The sequence below is a fragment of the Choristoneura fumiferana genome, chromosome 15 (genome assembly GCF_025370935.1).
Source record: "Choristoneura fumiferana chromosome 15, NRCan_CFum_1, whole genome shotgun sequence".
NCBI lineage: Eukaryota > Metazoa > Arthropoda > Insecta > Lepidoptera > Tortricidae > Choristoneura > Choristoneura fumiferana.
Genome location: NC_133486.1, coordinates 5641607 through 5663292, shown reverse-complemented (window position 1 = coordinate 5663292; position 21686 = coordinate 5641607). Strand labels below are relative to the sequence as shown.

At 37.0% G+C, this 21686-nt stretch overlaps 1 protein-coding gene across 2 annotated transcripts in view; it reads right to left on the bottom strand.

The window, feature by feature from the left end:
• The window catches only part of LOC141435443 (carbonic anhydrase-related protein 10-like), a 96481-nt gene extending 77426 nt beyond the window's left edge, over nucleotides 1-19055 (bottom strand). For both annotated transcript variants that reach the window (XM_074098124.1, XM_074098125.1), the window contains exon 1: nucleotides 18921-19055. The gene's annotated coding sequence lies outside the window, so the exon portion shown is untranslated. The remainder of the gene's footprint in view (nucleotides 1-18920) is intronic.
• Nucleotides 19056-21686: the final 2631 nt, after the last annotated feature.

Here is a 21686-nt window from a genome sequence, read left to right as displayed (position 1 = left end):
AAATCTTTTAGGAAACCTAGGGACCATGTGTTTAATCTTACCTTTTGTGTGCTTTATATGTGGGAATGCACTGCGAATGCGTTTTCTGGTCATAACTTTGCGTCATTGTATGGATGGGATAGTGTCTATCACGAGAATTACTATCTACATCTCTCACAAGTCTAACATTGATAGACCTAACTGAGCTAAGAATTATTTGCCTCGAGGAAGACATAACCCATTCAGACAATTATTTTGTGTCCTATGACATGTTTTGCACTATAGTTTCTTATATTATTTGGTATCTATGCATTATATCACACCATATACCTACACTCACTTCACACTGTAACTTGTTAGTTATTTGTTGTGTAGCTCTGAATGGATTAGAATCGGCTTATACAGCATTCTATGAACTTTCAGAGTGAGGTAATTGTGAGAACTGTAGTCTCTGTAGACTAATGTTGCGCAGTATTGGGTTACAGAGATGAGGTAATGCGGAGCTGCCTTAATTTCATAATAATTAGAATCCATAGTCGTATCTGGGTGCTTATTGTCCAGTAAGCGATCATAACTCATCAGTGTTTTATTTTAGGGCTCCATTGGGCTATTACCTGGCCCAACTAGAGTCTGAATTTCGTCATGTTCGAGGTTGGCTCTAATAGCTTACTTTGGGCGTGTCGGGTTCTTACTGATTAGGTGGAAGGCTTGTGAACGATAATCCTAGTGATTGTTTGTCACCGGCTATTTCACCCGTATTTGTAGTCTATTAGTGAAGGCAGATTGGAGAATGAATAATGGTTTATTACACTTGAGCTGAGTTAGGCTGACCGGCCATCAGTAAAACCTGTGTAATTTAACATTTTCAAGCTCTAAGCTGAAGTCATCACTAAGAGATGGTGCTTGATTGGGCCTCCCTCTGGGACCCCCAATAGCGTAATAGCTCTTAACTTAAAAGCTTGCTTTGTGATGTCAGTGAATCTCAGATTGGATCTGGATTCCCTGTTATGACAAGGTGAGATCTGTCCTCTTGTGTTTCAACCATATTATGACCATTTATTGGACTAATATGTACACCTATGATCTATGACTACTTGCTTTGTGAAATTGGGGAAGCTCCAGGTAAGGTACTGGTTATCTGAGTAAATGAGTCTTATGCAAATGCAATGCTTATCATTTATCTCATGGCAATTCCTTTTGTCTATCATAACCCTACCGCTCCTTGTGAGTAACCTGATTCATAATGATATTAAACTTTTTTTTATGTGTTCAAGCATTGTAGCTGAACTCTACATCCAATTTTACTAAAATGCTTATTCATGTGTTTGTGTACTGTGTATGTATACACGGATATTCACAGCACACTATACAAATCTGTGGTGGTATGGTGTCATGTCATCCACAACTTATATCTAATTTCCTCACTTTGAATAATTGGGTTGGCTGTGGGTTGCATTTCAAAGTAGTCATGACATTGTTGATACTTACATTGGTAAGCGGAGATGCTTGATGAAAAGATTTGTCTTCCTTATGGCTCCATATTGTTTGAGTGTGGACACTTACTTCAGGGTTGATATGTTATTATATCACCACAATCTTACTTCTTGTTCAGGGCGACTGGGATGGTTGCGGGCCGCATTCCAAAGTAGCTGTGTCATTGTTGATACTTACATTAGTAAGCGGAGATGCTCAGTGAAAAGTGGCTTGCCGTCTCAACCCCCCGACTGTTCTGGGCAAAACCATACACTTGTCATGTCTGTTTACAGCTTGGCATTATCACAAAACTTTGTAATTCTCTGGTTTTGATCTTTTTAGACATCCCAGTGGTTACACAACTAAAACTGTGTATATTGCACAGATATGCAACATATGAATCAAGCATTGGTTGGATTGGATGTGTTTCCTTCCACCTTTTTACTATTTATGGAATTGGGTTTACTCATTCCATCTAACCTGTCCTCTTTTGAGTTGACTTTAGCACCGCTGTTAGTGCTGTAACTGTAAATCCTCCGGGTTATTTTACCAATCGCAGGCGAGTGTAAGGAGGGGACAGGGGGCTAGGAAGGTGGTCCCCCGGGCCTCCGTGGAGGCCCGTTAATTTCTTTCAGTCAACTCTTATCCTTTCCCGCCCCTTTACACACTCTACTTACTTACTCACCCATATTACACTCTATTTTCCATATTACACTCTATTTTCACACTATACTAGTTATATGTATTGAATTCCAAGTATCTCTAGCTTTAAATAACTTAAATTAGACACATTTATTGCGCCCTGATAGATATCTTGCTTATTGCAGACATACCACATAAAAGATCATTGGGATTACTAAAACAAAAAAGTACACAACGTAGGATCCTAACTGTTAGATGATCACAACTTATTATGGCCAATTTAATTAATATTTTCCTTTAACATAATGTATTATTATCTTATATTATAATAAAGGAAAATCCTCTCCATTAAAAGGAGAAAGAGAGAGAGGCGGGGTTTCCCCTCTCCTCTCCCTCTCTACCACTCATACACACTGTGCACTGCTGCGTATAGGGCCCCATTCGTTACAGCACCGATTTCAAACTGGTACAAAATTCCAAGTTTTTTTGAGTAGGTATTACCGGTTGTAATAGGTATTGCAGGTGACGACGGTAAATTGGGTATTCCATTTGGTAACTGTGGTAATCCAGGTACACTATTTACTGGTACAGGTAAATTAGGTATTCCATTTGGTGGCTGTGGTATTCCAGGCACACCATTTACCGGTGCAGGTAAATTAGGTATTCCATTCTGTGTTACATCTGCAGGACCATTAAGATTCGGAAGTGTGGGAACAATTCCCTGCTGCCCAAAACAACCGATTATTAAAGATATTCCCAACACAATTCGGTACATTTTGCAAGCTTTATAACTGTTGTTTGGCTGGAATCTATAGTGATGCACGCTATTTATTGATGGTTTAATTACAAATACTTAGTATTAATCTGCTTAATTTAGTGTTCGCTCTGCGTGATGTTATTTCTATTCATGCTTAATTGTTAGTTATCTGCTGACGGCCGTTGCGTTATTTGTAAGTATGTATGTATTACATTCATCAAAACAATAATGTGAAAATAGGAGCAAGTTCCATGTTAAGAATATACGTGATTGTTGACTTTGATGTTGTGTAAATAATCGTGAGAAAACATCCAAATAACTTAGGATAAGTATATGATTTTTCGACGTCATGTTGGAAATAGCTGCCAATTATTTTCTGCATACAACTGGACAAGGTCACGCCGGCCTCCCTGACACTGCACAATACTTTCGCCCTTTTTTCATACTATCTTTGTTAAGAAAGTGACCTTAGATTTTTAAATTAGACCATCCATTTTAATTTTACATCTAAAAATCAAAATAAAATTCGGATCTATTGAGCCATTAATAAGTATAATTTAAAATTTCAATAATATATTAAAAAATAACAAATAAAAGAAAAAAGGCTTGTTTTATTACACTGTTAAATATAAATAATGAATTCATAACTTTTTAAGCATCTAAAATATTAATAAAAAGTTAAAGATTAACGTAATTTCGCTATACTTCCAAATTTTGAAGCGAACGTATAAACGTAGACTTTTAAGACTTTTGGGGTTTGTAAGCACTTAAAAGTTGTTGTTTATGAAATTTGGGAATCTAGTAAATTAAGGGAATTTTAATATATAGGCCAAGTTTCGTGTGTGTATGTTTAATGGATTTTGAGGTCAAAAATAGCTCCCGATGCTTCGTGTATTATTTTCAAACTGACCTTTTTATTTCAACTTGGCTCGACACGCTACCGAGTATCTAGATTATATGAATTAATGTAAGTAGAACGTCGATATAATTTGTAATTATTTTGCTAACATCGCGATTCTTCGTGCACTTTATAAAAAAAATTAAAACAACTGCCTGACGCACTATTAATATAAATTATTCAATAAAAAAAGACAGAAAATTTCAACTTTTGCAAAATAACCTCAAGGAGTTTTAAATAAAAATTAAAAAAATGTTTTAATCGTGAGATTATAAGCTAAGAACGGTCCGACTAGTTTCAATCTTTTCTAAATACCTTTCTCAAGGGTGAAAGGCTTTAATAATATTAAATTTAAATAATTTATTTACGGCAATTCTTAACATTGAACTTGGCTCTCATTTCACAATTGTATATTTATCTCAAGAATCACCGAAATGACAGAGTGAAAAATTAAACAACAACTATGATTAGGTACATAACGTTTAATCCGAAGTCACAGATGATGTGTTGAATAAAAATACCCGCCAAGTAAGAGCTCCCATTAAAAAGGTATTCAGTGACATCCAGTGGCAGGTTCGCAGCGAAAGCAGCAAATGCTACCGGAACCGATGGATGTGAAAGAAATATGTAATAACAAAAGGTGACTATACCGGGTGTGGCCTGTAACACAAGCAAATAATTAAATCATAGATCGTACTGGTCAAACTGAACAACAGCTAGTTCAGCAATTTTTAAAAACAATTAGTTTATTTTTTGTTTTTATTACACTTTAACGTCTATTCTAAGAAGCAATGTAAAGCAAAATGATTGGTATTTATAGCGTGATAGGCAACTTCAGTTGGGTTAGATGGCGTACATTGAATTTACGATCAAGTTTCTAAGAAAAAACCAAAAGTTAAGTTTTGATTTTAATTAAGTGGAACCATAATGATCCAATTACCGGTGACCTATAGAGCCTCTGTTTGTAATAATCTCCCCGGTTCCGAGCCACACACTGTAGAATTCTTTGTCTCGGATTGTCCTATATCGCTTCTAAAAATAGAGTGGACGTGGCGATAAAATTATTATTAGTCATGACGACTTACCCTTTTTATTAACATTGTAAAACATATTTATTTCTTTATTTGATTTGATAATTACCCCCTTTTAGTCAGAGGACTATATAAAAGAATATTGAACTCTTTTCCGATTAAGAATCACTTTTTTACCGTCGGGGGCTATTTCAAAAATTATAATTTTGCTTTTCATTTTAAAGTTTTTTTTATTTAATTTTATGTGACGGATAAATAAGATGCCGTCTCTGTTTATTGAGACGTAAGAAACGAACATTATAATAAATCTGTAATAAGTCGGTGTGTGTACTTTGAAAAACTGTTAAGGGGTATTTATTAGCTCAATAGAACGCAAAACAATGGTCTTCAGTATAATTGTCTTTTAGGCCTAAGCCGCACGCCGCACTAACGGCTAAACCGCCGCGGTTTTTAACCGCGTGACTTTGTGAATCAAGTACCTAAACTAATGCAAACGGCCGCACCGGCGTTTTTAAGTTACTTCATTTTTAACCGACTTCAAAAAAAAGGAGGAGGTTATCAATTCGGTTGTATTTTTTTTTTTAATGTTTGTTACCTCAGAACTCCGTCATTTATGAACCGATTTGAAAATTTTTTTTTGAGTTCGTCTGGGAATGCTTTCAATTAAGTCCCATAAGCAGCAAATTAGGATCTGATGATCAGATCTTAAGGAAATCGAGGGAACTCTTCAAATATTGTAGGAACACCTATGGTAATTTGGATATATTTAGCAGTAACTCCTGCATTTGCTCTTGCAAATCATAATTTGGTGAAGTGGAACTGATGATGAAGACCAGATTTGACCAACGGAACTACTACTATCAATAACAAGTATTTCACGGGTTAAATTTAAATTATCATGATTAATATACTTACCCTAGATAAGCGACTAAGAAGAAGCTTTAAGTTAATGATTCTTTCGAACTGATCTGATGCTGAAGCCAGAAGGTAGGCAACGGAACTCTGTTATAAAACAACGTAACTAAGTCGCGTTTGGGCTTAATGGAATCGTTGTGAGATGTTCTTTGGCTACGAATCACTAAAAAGTGAGAAATAAAGAAATTTTTTAACAAAAAAGTAAAACCGACTCCAAAAAAATAAAAAAATAACAAAAATGGAACCGACTACAAAACCCTTGAAAATATTTTTCTAGGTAAGTAGGTACGTACTAGCTCGAAGTCGGTGACTCAGCACGCCCCAGCAGGAGGGATTGAAACCCATAGTATGTAGGTGAGGTAGACGACTATTGTGAATTGTCCCACTCCTGCTGGCTCGTGCTGAGTCACCGACTTCGAGCTAGTAGGTACGTACCTACTTACCTAGAAAAATATTTTCAAGGGTTTTGTAGTCGGTTCCATTTTTGTTATTTTTTTATTTTTTTGGAGTCGGTTTTACTTTTTTGTTAAAAATTTTCTTTATAAAGAGACGCGGTTAAAACCGCGCCGGTTTAACCGTAGTACAGCCGAAGCGTTTGTCAGTGCGTTTGTTTACGCTAATTTCAGTTTGCATTTTAATCATCATCATCATCATCCCAGCCTATATACGTCCCACTGCCGGGCACAGGCCTCCTCTCAGAACAAGAGGGCTTGGGCCGTAGTTCCCACGCGGGCCCAGTGCGGATTGGGAACTTCACACGCACCATTGAATTGCTTCGCAGGTTTGTGCAGGTTTCCTCACGATGTTTTCCTTTGCATTTTAATATAAATAAAATATTATATTTCTATTTCTACTTAACAAACCTGAGGTCTCTCCCAAAGAAGGTGCAAGTGTGACGATGGGTAGAAGGTCGTTGCTGAAGACAAACGAATCGGACTTGTCCAGCCGAAGGTTTTCCACTTGGGGGATGGTCACCGTCAACTACACCGACCCTTAATTGTATGCTAATTAAATAAACATCTACAAATATAGTACACAATGGCTTTCCATCGTATTTGAACGGAAAAGTTCGTATATGGTATGGCCGTGCCTTTCGTTTTGTTTTACTCGACTTATCCCCCCAGATTTATCGTGCTCTTTCAATTGGCTTCAGTACCCATCGTACAGTTGTGCATTTTCATTTTGACATTTGACATTAAATAATAAAGTTCCATATTAATGGATAAGAAAATGTTCAAAAAGAAAGTGCAAATCCGCTTATTGAATCCGACTCCTTTATTGACTCCGGGTCTTTCGAGCGATTATTAGGTTTATCTATGGCCGATCCGGCCGATCCGGTCCGGCTCGGTTCGGTCGGTACGGTACCAAGGTCAAGGTACTGACCTGAAGTACCGATTCGTTTCGTCCTTTTGATATTGGGAAATTCTAAATTGTGTATTTTTTAAAGAACTATGAGCTACTTTAAGGACTAGTTTTATGTTTGATTCTTTGAAGCTTGAAAACAGTGTTAAAATGGCAGTGTGTGTTTAGATTTTCTAATTAAATGCATACATACATACGTGCTGGCTTTATAGCGAGCGAGCGATGATTTGTTTTGTAGCAAGCCTGCCTGCCTAGTGATTCCGATCCGACTCCGTCCGCATCGGTTAGGTACCGAGGTTCTGAAGTATAGATTCGTCATAATGACTCTTTTGAATCTGTCCAAACAATATTATGATTTAAATTCTGTGCCATAAGAGCTATTTTTTGCAGCAATTTTTGCTTAATATTTCGTGAAATTAAGCGTCATTCGCTTCGGTCATATTATATTGTGTTGTATTTCCATCTCATTTCTTACCAATATAACCGAGCGAGTAGTCCGAGTACCGACGTAGGTACCGGCTCACTCACCTCCCGACCAAACATGATAAGATCCGATCCGATCCGAGAGCGAAAGCGGAGCGAATGAGTGTGACGGCGTTCACGCACGAGCCGCTCGACTTGATCCGGCTTGGCTTGGTCGGAGTTAGTAACTCCGGAGTCGATAAGATTTGAAAGGAGTCATTAAGGGATTCGGATAGTGTAATAAGCGCTTATAACAATCGAAATTATGAGATCTGTGTAAATGTTATGGAAAATTGTTGTTTAAATGTGAGAGTGAAGTACCTACTAGTATCCATATACCAAACCATATATCAAATAACAATCCGTATATTTCAAGGTTATTTTATTACAAAGTCAAAGTCAAAATATCTTTATTCAATTTAGGCTATATAACAAGCACTTATGAATGTCAAAAAAATCTACCACCGTTTCGGAAAAACCTCAGTTGTGAAGAATCCGACAAGAAACTCGACGAGGTATATTTTTTTTTAAACAGATTTACAATATTATTAAATGATATCTATTATTAATGATATCTTAATAAGTACCTATGTAATATACATAGGTACTTAATAATTATAATAATGACTGGTATACTCGTACAAAAGAAACGAAATATTGGTTATTTAATTGTACTTGAGTTGGTCTTGGCACAATTTATTTTTGTCTATTTAAGGTTTTCATATAATAAACTGAATTAATTATTTTTAATCTGCAGCTATTAGGTACTTATTCTGTGTCTGCAGGTAATAAACTATTAAGCAGTAAAAAAAATCAAACTTCTAAGTCAATACTATCAAAAGGCATTAAAAAGGCCGTTTCAATACAAATTGCTGTAATTGCGTTCCTACTTGTCGGGTGTCGGATCCGTTTCGTGTCGGATGTCAGTCATTTCTATAGAAAATCGTGTCGGGCAAATGTGAATAGCCTTATATAAAATGTTCTGCCAGTGGAACATTCGATTAAAATCTGGGCCCGACATCCAAAATGCGGGAACCAGCTCTAACCCCTAAAACCTAAAAGGTTTTTCCGGTTGCCCTAGAAACTTGGAATATTTACAGCACAACCAATAAGAAAATAATTTATTTGATTTAGGCGTTGCGTTACTTTGCGGAGGTCCATATCAATAAACTGAAACCATTACTTTGCTCACCCGCGAACTTATGATAGCTAAGTTTATGCAAGAAATGTGTGTACACGCAGTTCATCCACCACTGTGAGAACACACACAAATGACACAAACCCGTCTATCACCAAGACCACACTAAACTGACGCGTTTCTAAATCAACCAGAGCTCATGTTGAGAGCAACACATCCGTTCAAGAGATGTTAGACACCACATCTGACATCTGATAGCATGGAGAACGGTTGCACAGTTCTAGTAAATACTACTCCCTCTATAACTAACTACCAAGCTAAGTATATTCGTTTAGGGCGGCCTAAAGACTCAAGAACAATATAACTATTATTGAAATCCTGATCTCTTATCTCAAGAGTCACCCAGGTTACCAAGCGATAAAATTAAACAACAGCAATGGTTAAATTACTTGTAATCCAAAGTCACAGATTATATATTGAATATAGATTCCCGCCAAGTAAGAGCTCTCAACGAGAAAGAATTCAGTGACATCCAGTGGAAGGTTCGCAGCAAAAGCAGCAAATGCCACCGGAACCGATGGATCTAAAGAAACGAAACAAAATGTATTTATAGAGTTCTTTGCCTTATATTATTCTATGTCGCTTTCATAAATAGAGTAGTCGTCTTGGGCATCAAATAAAAAAAAAGGATTAAATTAACCTCCACCACGACTTACTCTTTTTATGAATACAATACGATACAATGACTCTTTATTGTACACCAGAAATAGTAAGCAATACAGACAACAGGTACACGGAGAGAACATTACGAGGTAAGCAATAAGTAGGCGGCGGGTGGGTATTAATATTACAAAATATATTTTAATTTTTTGTTACTTACTTTTGATCGGTAGATTTTTATAACAAATAATTATGTCTTTCAATGAACGAATAACTTTTTAACGGTGGCGGGTTTTTCCAAATTTTAATTGTACTTTTTATTTCAAACTTTTATAACTCTAAAGTACCTGTTATTATCTTATAGCTAACTTGTAGGTTAGCTATAAATTCAAACAATTAAACTTTTTTTTTACCACTCATTGTAAAATTTTATGTGACTGATAATCTGTTTATTCAGACGTAAGAAACGAAGACGGATTCATAAAACTTATCAATGAGTGGTGAAAAAGAGTTAATTGTTTGGAACTAGTTTGGAAATTTATTTCTATTTCTACTTAACAAACCTGAACTCTGTCCCAAAGTAGGTTCAAGGTTGACGATGGGTAGGTCATTGCTGAACGCAAACGCATCGGACTTGTCCAGCCGAAGATTTTCCACTTGTGGGATGATCACCGTCAAGTACACCGACCCTTAATTTGTATGAAATTTAGGGTGAAGCTAGTCGAACGTAACGTTTTAAATTGTGAGTCGCGTATTGTCGGTCGCGTAGTTTATGCTGCATTCAATGTTATACAAATATCCAGTTTGTGCCTCACGGCGACTCAAAATGAGTTGTACACAAGAGCGTCCGCCAGGGGGAGGTGGGAGGGGCAGCTGCCCCCCCCCCCCCCCTAGAGATTCTAAAAAAGCTATGATTGGTTTTTGGAGTATTTTTGTATTTTTTATTTCAACTCCAAACTCGTTACTTTTACTGTTACTTGTTACTTTTTATCAAACCCAGGTCCTCTGCAATCCGTGCTGCGTGCTATAACCCCTGCACCACCGCTAGGCAGGAGTTTAGAAGTCTCGAAGTCCTAAGTTTTTGACTTGACTTGCTTGATCGATCATTCCCGTAAATCAAAACCGAAACTCGAATGAATTCACCAATTCCAATAAATACCTATAATTCATAATACTGTTCTCATTGTCCATATCAACTTTCCCCCCTTCCCCCTTGGGCCATCGGCTGGCGACGCTCTTGGTTGTACACATGGTATGAAACCAAAATTACGTGACAAAAAATACGCGACTCACAACTCATTTCAAAAAATTACGATCGTCTGGCATCACCCTTCACATAAATTAACATTAAACTTAATTTTCCTCCACGTGGTCTCTGATTAGTAGAAGATTCCACAGAAAATACTAATAATACTTCTATTTACATACATACAGATACACACAGCGCCGTCTTTGTAGGCCCTTGTGCCCACAAGGGCATTGAGCTGATTTGGGACCATTTCGTGACCGTGGTAGGTACATATTTTTTTTTTGTAAGTAATATCACGAATAATGTTTTCTATCTTTCTGTCACAAAAATACTTATTTGTACCTCAGAATAGATTTAATCGGTTAGTGCTTCTGATTTCTAAATACCTTTTGATACTTAATCGTCGAAATTTCAAATGTTATCTACGTACTTAATTGAAATTGGAAAAATATTATGGCTACGTTCTTAACGCGTTTAACAGCAAACTGTTGGAACTCGATGAAAGTTTGACGAGTTCTATCATAATTTCTATTTATTGCTTCTGCAACGTACTTCTAACCAAAACCATTTAAGACGTATTTTATTATCTTTAAACAAAATGCTTACTGAATGTAATGCCGGCAAAGCCATGTGTGATTATAGGCTCCCTGCCTCTTCTGTAGTATGTAAAAAAGGTATTGTTGCTAAAAGCCGTATAATTTCGAAATTCTACACCTATGACGAGCTTGTCCGTGTCTCTGTTAATACTGAAAAAGAAATATTAAAATAATAATATTATATACTAGTAAATCCCTTGTATAACGAGGAGGACGCCACATTAATATTATTCTTCTTAAAAAGAGTGTGATGAAAAACATTAAGGGTGAGACCAGAGAAGCGCATTTTTTTGAGTTGTGAGTCGCTATTTTCGGTCAAGTTATTTCTGCTGCATTTGATTTGATACAAAAGTGGCACAAAATGAGTTATAAAATAGGTTTTTCGTATGAAACTAAAAATACGCGACTCACAAATCAAAACATTACGCTCGTCTCTTTACCCTTACAAGAGTTTCAGTCAAAATAATTAATCACCTGATGAAATATTCCAGCTTTAACTTGGGTGAAGAAGCGTTAAAACACTTCTAATCCAGTTACATTTATTTTAAACCTTGACCATGCATGTGCGGTTAAATATGCAGAAAATTAAAATTAATTAAAACATAGCGGTGTCCATGGGCGGCGGTGATTGCTTCCCATCAGGTGCCCCGTATGCTTGTTTCCCCTCTTATATAAAAAAATTGACGGTTAGAGTCTTGTTCAGACAATCAGAGAAAAATATCTTAAAATACTACAATACTATAATTTAGCAACTTACTAGAATTCACGTAATATTGCATTGTTTAGGCCCGTATATATGAGATTTACGTTGGTTTCCGTGATATTGACACTTGCGTAGAATCTGTGGGCCATGGGTCTGAGGAGACGATCAGGAAATCTGCCTGGAGCCGGTTTGCACTTGCTATTATGTAGGAAATAACGCCGAATGCAAGCCAGGTCACTCGGACGACAGGGACGTTCAAATACTTCGGGGGCTAAAAATTAAAAACAATATTGCATGCGATATTGAAGGGCTGGACTTTAGAAATGTATTTCAGAGCATAAACTTCTAACGTTGCTACCACATTCGGATCCATGAAGCTATTAATGCCACAGTCCTTATTCGTTTTTATTTCCCTTAACTATAAGGGAACATTCTTCACCTCAGCCATCGACGCCCATTATGGTAGGTATCATCGGTTGCTGTAGACCTTATTATGCTTTAGAGATTATTATTGTTAGCCTATTCTGTCCCACTACTAAGCAAAGATTTCCCTCGGATACTTCCACTGCTCTCTGTCTACTGCATACAAGGGCCAGTCCTTTAAGAAGTAGTCCAGTTCATTCCGCTTTAGCGTTCTAGATCTGCAGGGTCACCATTTGGTGTAAGTATCGTATTAGTTTTAGTATAGTTAGTAGGCGTCCACTCGGTGGCTATCTCGACCCACGTCTCGTCTGGCATGCGGCAACCAGACCAGCACAGTCACATTTCCACTTAGACGCTGTTCAAACTACATCAGTGATTTGAGTCATGGAGCGCAAGGTGGTGTTCCGGATCCGTTCCACGAGTTCTAAACTTAACGTGCTGCGCTCCATGGCTCGCTGATGCCCAGCCCCCTATTCTCCCAGCTGGGCGCTAGCTTCCGAAAGACCTCTTCGAGTGTGCTGGTGAAAAGCTTGCGCCATAGCGGGTCTCCTTACTTAACTCCTCTTTCTATAGGATTTGTGTTCTTTGCTGTAGAGATAAAATGGAAAATGTGTAGAATTGAATATTCTTACCGGTTGTAACAGGTATTGCAGGTGACGATAGAGCATTGGGTATTCCATTTGGTGTCTGTGGTAATCCAGGCACACCATTTACTGGTGCAGGTAAATTGGATATTCCATTCTGTGGCAGCGTTACAGCTGCAGGATCATTAAGATTCGGAGGATTGGGAACAATACTCTGCTGCCCAAAACAACCAATTATCAAAGATATTCCGCACACAATTCTGTTCATTTTGCGAACTCTACGAGTACAACTATCGTTTGGAAGGTTTTTTTAGCGATACACACTATTTATTGATAAATTAATTACAAACACTAATTACTGATCTGTTTAATTCGCGTTCGCGCTGCGTGATGTTTTTTCTATACCAGGGCCCGATTGCATAACAAAGTACAAGCTAATATTATTAGCGATTTTGTATTGAAATTCACTAATACTATTAGCTTGTACTTTATTATGCAATTGGGCCCTGGTTGTTAATAAAATTATCTGTTGGCGGCCGTTGCGTTATTTGCGAAAATAAAACCTCATCAAAAACTTGAATGTGGAAAGATGGAAGCAAAGTTTTGTTTTGACAACCATGACTGGCACTGATGCCATTTTACATTTTGTTATTGATTGAATATCATACTGTTTGTAAAAAAATGACATTCCTCGCTTTCAAAAGTAATCTGGGAAATAAAATTGATACCAATTATAATTTTAAAGGCTCTCTAGCTGCATGCAAATTGATTGTCAGCAAGAGAATCAAATTGTAGACGTTTACCGGACACGGGCCGTTTTTTTCCGGACTTGCGGTGTTGTATGGCTTACAAAGAATGTGTGTATATGCACCGGACAATTTAGTCGCCGGACAAGTGTCCGGTGCATGTACACACATTCATTGTTAGCCATATATACACACACATACACGGCAAAAAAACGGTCCGGTGTCCGGTGAAAATAACGGACGTCTACAAGCGGCCTAACTATCACAATCCAGAGGTCGTATTGCCTCACGTTTCTGCAGTCGCGATCGCAATCAAATTCAAATTCGCAATCAAAGGGTTCCGGAGCCAAAAAGGCAAAAACGGAACCCTTATAGTTTCGCCATCTCTGTCTGTCTGTCCGTCCGCGGCTTTGCTCAGGGACTATCAATGCTAGAAAGCTGTAATTTTGCATGGATATATAGGTAAACTATGCCGACAAAATGGTAGAATAAAAAATTAAAAAAAAAACCTCCCATAGACGTAAAATGGGGGTGATTTTGTTTTCTTATCCAACCCTATAGTGTGGGGTATCGTTGGATAGGTCTTTGATAGGGGTTTGCTAAGACGGTTTTTCGATTCAGTGCTTTGTTTGCGAAATATTCAACTTTGAAGTGCAAATTTTTATTAAAATCGAGCGTCCCCCCTCCAAAATCTAAACCGGTGGGTGGAAAAATTTGAAAAAATTCAGCATGGTAGTAAGTATATCAAACTTTCAAGGAAAACTATAATGGCTAAGTTTGCTTGAGAATTATTAGTAGTTTATGAGTAAATAGCAGCCTAAGGTATAAAATATACCTAAACTTGGAAGATTCCGTATAAAATACGAAATCCTTAGAAAAATATTACTTATTTTTTTCGTAATGGCTACAGAACCCTATTTTGGGCGTGTCCGACACGCTCTTGGCCGGTTTTGTATGCGAAATCTGTCATTTCATTGCGATCGCGAGCGTCAGAAACGTTAGCCAATATGGCCTCTGATATGCGATTAGTTTTATAAGTCGGTGTTATAGAAAATGATTACGTTTATTGTGAGAGTGAAGTTAAGTCATCATCATCATATCAGCCATAGGACGTCCACTGTTGGACATATGCCTCCCCCACATGAGGGGCAAGCTTGGCAAGCGGGTTGGCGAGCGCAGTATAGAATGTAGGGTTGCAAAAGACGCCGCTACGAGTAACTATCTTCTAGTATTACCTTCTGCCGGTTTCTACGGCACCCACATGAGGGGGGGGGGCATTATTCTAACACTAGCGCCTCACGGCACAGTACATCAAATTACAATCAGTTTATTTCAAAGTTATTTTATACATAAGTATAGAATCTAAAATCTGCACATAACAATTATAATAATTACTCGTACAAAAACGGAATACTGATTATTTAATCGTAATTAATGTTGCTCTTGGCATCATTTTGCTGATTATTAATCGCTAAATTCTAATGAGATCAAATTAAGTAGTTACCTAAATTGTTTAACTCATGACTTTTCATGCAATAAACAGTATTACCATAATCCTTCTAACCTAACCTAAAAATGGAACCCTTACAGGATCACGTTGCTGGCTGTCTGTAGGTAATGTCAAATACTCAGGTCTCCTACCCCTTGAAACAATGAGAAAATCAAACTTTTAAGATATCATTTGCTAGCTGTAAATTGCACCACCTGCTTAAATCTATATATTATTTCTGTTGTAAAAGGTTACTTGGAAAAGATCGCTCTGAAGTAATAAGGCCGCCTATTACTTAGGTGCCTTGTATGCTACTGCTAAGGAATAGAATTCACGTCAACCACGGTCAGTTTTATGTAAAAAAAAAAATCTCTACGCATCAAAGTCAAAGTAAAAAAAAAAAAAAAATTTAAGCCACAACCAACACTTTATGAATGTCACAAAAATCTACCACGTTCGGAAAAACCCATCGACATCTAATTATGTATACTCGTACTCATATGCATGTTCCTTACATCAAGACGGCGCACAAAATTTGTTCACAGCGCGGATTTGTGAACCTTCCACTATAGTTTGTTGACGTCCGTGACAGGGGTTGTGTCAAAGTATTTTTTTTTTTTTTTGGAGATTGTGGCTTGGTAACGAGACCTTTAAGCCAAGTCTTTATTTTATTGATGATTGATGCGCCGCGCGTTTTGTTCCAACTAACCAGTCTAGTGCCGTAGGGTATGTACCCAACGGCACTAGACTGGTTGGTTGGAAAAATCTTTGATGATGATGAGGAGAATTCGACAAGAAACTCAATGAGGGATATTCTGCATCTGTTAGTATCTTGTTGTATTATTAATTTAACTTTCAAGATGATAATTGAGGTTGATTAAATATTTTGTCGATTTAATTCTATATAAATTACATCTTGTTATTTTTACAATTGTGGTTACCTTCACTTTTGGCAGCTCGAGAAATGTGTGAAGAAAAATATTTGCTTATTTTATATCTGTAAAAGGATAATTTGAACGAGTAACTGACAGACAACGCGTAAACTAAGCCAATGGACATTCGTGAAATATGGTAAATAGGCCACTAGCAAGGGTTTTTTATAAGAAATGGAATATTTTTTATATTTTTCCACAAGGGCCTTGCCTAGTTTGTAAGTCAGGATTCAACTTATTTAATTGTGCTATGTTTAACCTAAGTTGTCTTTTTCTTTGTAATTGTTCATTCCTCTCTTGTGCAATTTAGTCTTATTGAATAAAGATTTTATTATTATTAAAAAAAAAAAAAGGCACAGTCGCGGGATTAAGCTAGTTATTCCACGAGCTCATTTTTACTTTTAGCGTCGTTCTTTTTAAACTCTTCGCAGTAAATATCTCTTGTCAATTTCAAAATTAACTTATAAAGTTCTTGAAAGTCCGCGCTCCGAGTTACTCTTTTAAACTTTAACTTTTCACTAGGAAACGGAGCAAACATCAAGAAAACTAGCTTTTAACTGAGCGTAAGTTAACAATAGGTACGTTAGAATTCACGACTTTGAAGTTGGCTTATACATTGTATGAATAATAAATGATACATTGAATTCCGCTGCATTGCTTTGTAGGTTAATATAAATTTTCTTTTAAGAAGTGAAGATATTTCAATATAATATAATTATTTAAAGTCGCATAATTTTTGAAAGTCATAATGTAATATTTGTCATATTTTGTTAGTCATATTTTTTTCCCGCCGAACTGTAAACATTTCAGAAAATTTTAAATGGTCACCCTGCAGAACTCTATACGTTAAATTCGTTATATTATATAACAATTCTGAACAATTAATCACTTTAGAGAAAATTTGTTATGACAAATAATAACTATGCATTATGGCAAACATTACATTATGACTTTCAGCAATTATACGAGCAGAAATGAACCCTATTTTGTAAACATAATTAACTCATCATCATCATCATCCCAGCCTATATACGTCCCACTGCTGGGCACAGGCCTCCTCTCAGAACAAGAGGGCTTGGGCCATAGTTCCCACGCGGGCCCAGTGCGGATTGGGAACTTCGCACGCACCATTGAATCGCTTCGCAGGTTTGTGCAGGTTTCCTCACGATGTTTTCCTTCACCGCAAAGCTCGTGGTAAATTTCAAATGTAATTCCGCACATGAATTCCGAAAAACCCAGAGGTGCGAGCCGGGGTTCGAACCCACGACCCTCTGCTTGAGAGGCGATAGGTCAAACCACTAGGCCACCACGGCTTACAACATAATTAACTCGGTGTTTTGTATTTAATATTAGTAGATTTCGAAAATACAGGGTGATATTTAACAATTTATTTTGTCGATAAGAAATATTTATGTTATTAACTATAAAGTAGCTAATGAAACTATAAGTAGTCTCTTTATAGATCAACTAGCCTGTTCCCGCAACTCCGTCCGCGTAGAATGTGTTTATCGTTCATCCCAGCCTATATACGTCCCACTGCTGGCTGGGCACAGGCCTCCTCTTAGAACAAGAGGGCTTGGGCCAAAGTTCCCACGCGGGCCCAGTGCGGATTGGGAACTTCACACACACCATTGAACCACCATTGTGTTTATCGTTATCCCGCGGGAATTATGCAATTTGCCGGATGATAACTATCATAAGTCCTCCCCTTCAGGGGCTTGGAAGGCCCCAGGAGTCAAACTAACTGTACCGAATTCCATGTAAATCGGTTCAGCGGTTAAGACGTGACGAGGTAACAAACAAACAGACTTACAACAGCTATACTTTCATTTAAACTCTTCATGAGTTCAATGTGAGTCTGGGTCGGCAATCCTTACAAGCACTCTTTGGCAAAATAAAACTTATTTGTGCTGAGCTAGAAAAACGTGACTGACCAGTGTATTCAGTTTTAATAGTTACTGTAATGCACTTATGTTGTTTGTTGTAGGAAAGGGGAAGTACTGATGGACAAGGTTTCGACTATTGCAGATAACTTTTAAGAGCGTTTATACCTGCTGAGCTGGCAACGTTGCATTTTTGTTAGTTTTTTCGATTATTCCATAAAAATTGAATGAAAATTAAATATGTTGTCTGATAGAACACTTCTTAATATATAAGTTAATGTATTTACTCCAATAATTATTCGTTATAGACTTTCATTTTCTTTAAAAATCGTTTTTAAACATTACGAATAATTATTGGAGTAGACACATTAACTTATATATCAAGAAGTGTTCTATCAGAGAACATTTTTAGTTTTCATTCAATTTTTATGGAATAATCGAGTAAAACTAACAAAAACGCAACGTTGCCAGCTCAGCAGGTATAAACCCTCTTAAACATTACATATTTAATATGAGTTTTTTAAATTTATCGTTACTTCAGTATCTAATTATACATTACTAGTAGATAAAATATGTAATTAAAATTTGAGGTTAGCACTGGCAGTACTGGTACTGGTAGCACTGGCAATTAATATTCGGCCAGAGGAAATAATTTATTGGGTAAGTACCTATTAATTAGTTAGGAAACTTGGTGTTGTAATTTTCCTACATTTCAGTAAATTACAGACATGGATAGGCACATTTTCTATTTTGTGTCAGTGAAATTATTTGCTTTTTTTTTAAATATCTATAGACTTTTTAGGATTCCAAAATTACGATAATGTCGAGTCGAGAACTTTTGAATTTTTTGTCAAATAAAGGAGTAAACTGAATTCGACTGTTTGCTGTTGTTTTACTATGTGAATATTTTTCCGATAACGGACAGATATCGACGTTAACCTTGACCTCTGTTAATTAGCAGTACTCGTAACTACCCTAAATTAACGTCTAGCACTTACCTGTATAACATCAACACTCAATTCAACCACTGAACACAACCCCGCACTTTCACGTCAAAAATTCACTTGCGGAAAAGTTTTGCGTAATTTCTGCTTCCCGCAAAACCTTACTCCCGATACGTGTGTCCGCGCGAGAGCTCGCGGTCAACTGAGGAACTGTTTCCCAAGCCTGTCTCCACTTTCATGAAATGAACTGAAAGACCCTACGTGAAACCGAAGGGGTACAAGTGGAAAATGACGACTAAGGAGTTCAGAACTAAGCGGGAAGTGATACGGTTTCATTTGTGTTGGGCTAGAATTTGTTTTCGCAGTACTTCGCTGTTTGTTTGGGAGGGTCACAGAGGCGGGAATGAGTGTGTCGAAAAAAAATAAGCCAACCACGACCCAGTGAGTTAAGGCTTTGGGGCGGGTTTTCACTGAATATCTTTAATTAAAACGGCAACTTTGCTTAGTTTCGTAATGAATTGAAGTTGCGAGGAAAAACTGAACGCAGCGGAAGGAGCGCGGGAAAAGTCAAGAGTTTTCTGTGCTTTGAATAGCTGTGTGAAGTTACGTTGTTGTTTTTTTTACTCTCGAGTGAGCTGATGATGCTCGTTTTTATAACTTCAAATAACAACTCTTGAAATTATTGGAGCATAACAAAATTAAACAAATATTCGAGCTATTTATGACGAAAAAAAAAGCTGAGTTTCAGTAAATTTATTAGTTTATTTCTTTAAAGCACAGGGAAGATGGCGCTCTGAAAGGCTTAAGAAATCATGGCTGCGGAATATAAGGGAGTAGACCGGGATCAGCAGTACGGAGCAGCTGTTCTTGATGGTTCAAGACATGGAGGAGTTCTCAGAGCTAACGACCAACCTTCAGTAATGGAGTGGCACTTTAAGAAGAAGCTTGAAGCTTTTCTTTGACAGCGAATGGTAGGTACGCGTGCCAGGATGGAACCTTTGTGCTACTGCTGTCATTTTGACATTTCATACCTCTGCCAAAGAAATCATAGTGAAATTGATTATGAAAAGGTCCCACCCTTGGAACGCGATTCAGTTTCCTTGACTGTACCTAAAGCTAGAGTTGATGAAACTAAACAGAGTTCAAAACATTTTGTGCAGACTTGCTTTAATCTCCTGAAAAAGCTATCCTATAGAGTCGGGCACCTTGTTGAGGACATAATTATTTCTTTTTGTTTTATAAAATACTGGAAAACAAAGGAATGAGAATTGTCCAGAGTCGATTTTTTTGCATTTTTTTTTAACTTTGCAAGAGTTTTCCATGGTTTTTTTTAATAAGTATAGTGTTGTCATAAACACTGTTAATATAAATTTGATTGTTGTGCGGTTTCAGAAACAAGATATTAAAATGTCTTTTTTTTAGATTTGGACTAAAATATAGGAGATATAGGAGATATACTCAAATATAGGAGAAAAAAAGTGTCCCAGGTTTTTCATATAATTTTTTGTTACCATTAGGTACACTACCGCCAAATGAAAACGGTAACGTACGGGAATAAAAAATCTTGGCACACTTTTTTCTCCTATTACAATGAAATCGTACTTGCTCCTGATTCTGAGTAGGAAAATTTTTTTTTTTTTTTTTTATTCGACGGTATGGCAAGCGAGCAAGTGGGTCTCCTGATGGTAAGAAATCTAAAAAAAGTCATTTCAACAACTTTTTCTGAAACCGCCCAGTTATAGTTGTTATGTAAAACTTTATGTAGGTATAACATAAAACACAATAAATAAACAAATATACTTAGTATTTTTTACAAAAATTACAAATATATGAATAAATCATATATTTATTTTAAACTCCCTAATTGGATGCTGTTATGCAATAAATGATATTGTAACGGATAACTCACGTCTTAAACCGAGTTTAGCTCGACATGTTTCGGGCTATTTCGTAGCCCTTCTTCTAAGGAGCACGCGACTCGGCGGCTGCCGCAACACGCACACTACGCGCCACCGCTCGGTTCGCGCAGAAAATGCTACGAAATAGCCCGAAACATGTCGAGCTAAACTCGGTTTAAGACGTGAGTTATCCGTTACAATATCATTTAATATGAGTGAGTCTCACGGTAGCTTCATGTTCCAAATTGTTATGCAATAGTGTGTTAACCCTCATTAATTCTGCAATATAATGTCAACTGTAAAACATATTTTCTAAGGGTTCACATTATATTGCAAAATTATTGAGGGTAACACACTACTGCATAACAGCATCCAATTATTCCTTATATTTAGACATGTACGAAACATTCGGTGCGCGAGACCAACGCACAATTGACTGTTTTTGTATTATAATACAGTAGTATGTTCATCATCATCATCAACCGGATGACGTCCACTGTTAAACAAAGGCCTCCTCATAACGCCACAACGAACGACAACTCGCAACTCTTATCCACCCGTTGCCTGCAACTTTCGCGATATGTGTGTTAGTGTAAGTTATATATTTATTGTATGAACCATGTTGTCTAAACTCTAAAATATATCATTTATTAATTACTCAAAATCACCGTTTCGCCCTTTTTATAATAAGTGATAATGTGTCGTGGATTTTAACTGATATGATTAGTCTATTCTTCATGTCTCCGCGTCGCTCCTATGGAAGCTCACCCTTAAACAAGTTCGAACTTGCAAACTTCAGACACTGACAATGTCTCGTAGCAAAACTTAAAGAAACAAGTACAAAGGTAAGTAAGTATACTTAGTTTCATAAGTGATCACAGGTACAGAGAGAGCATTTAAGCCATTTTTTCAGATGCTTTAT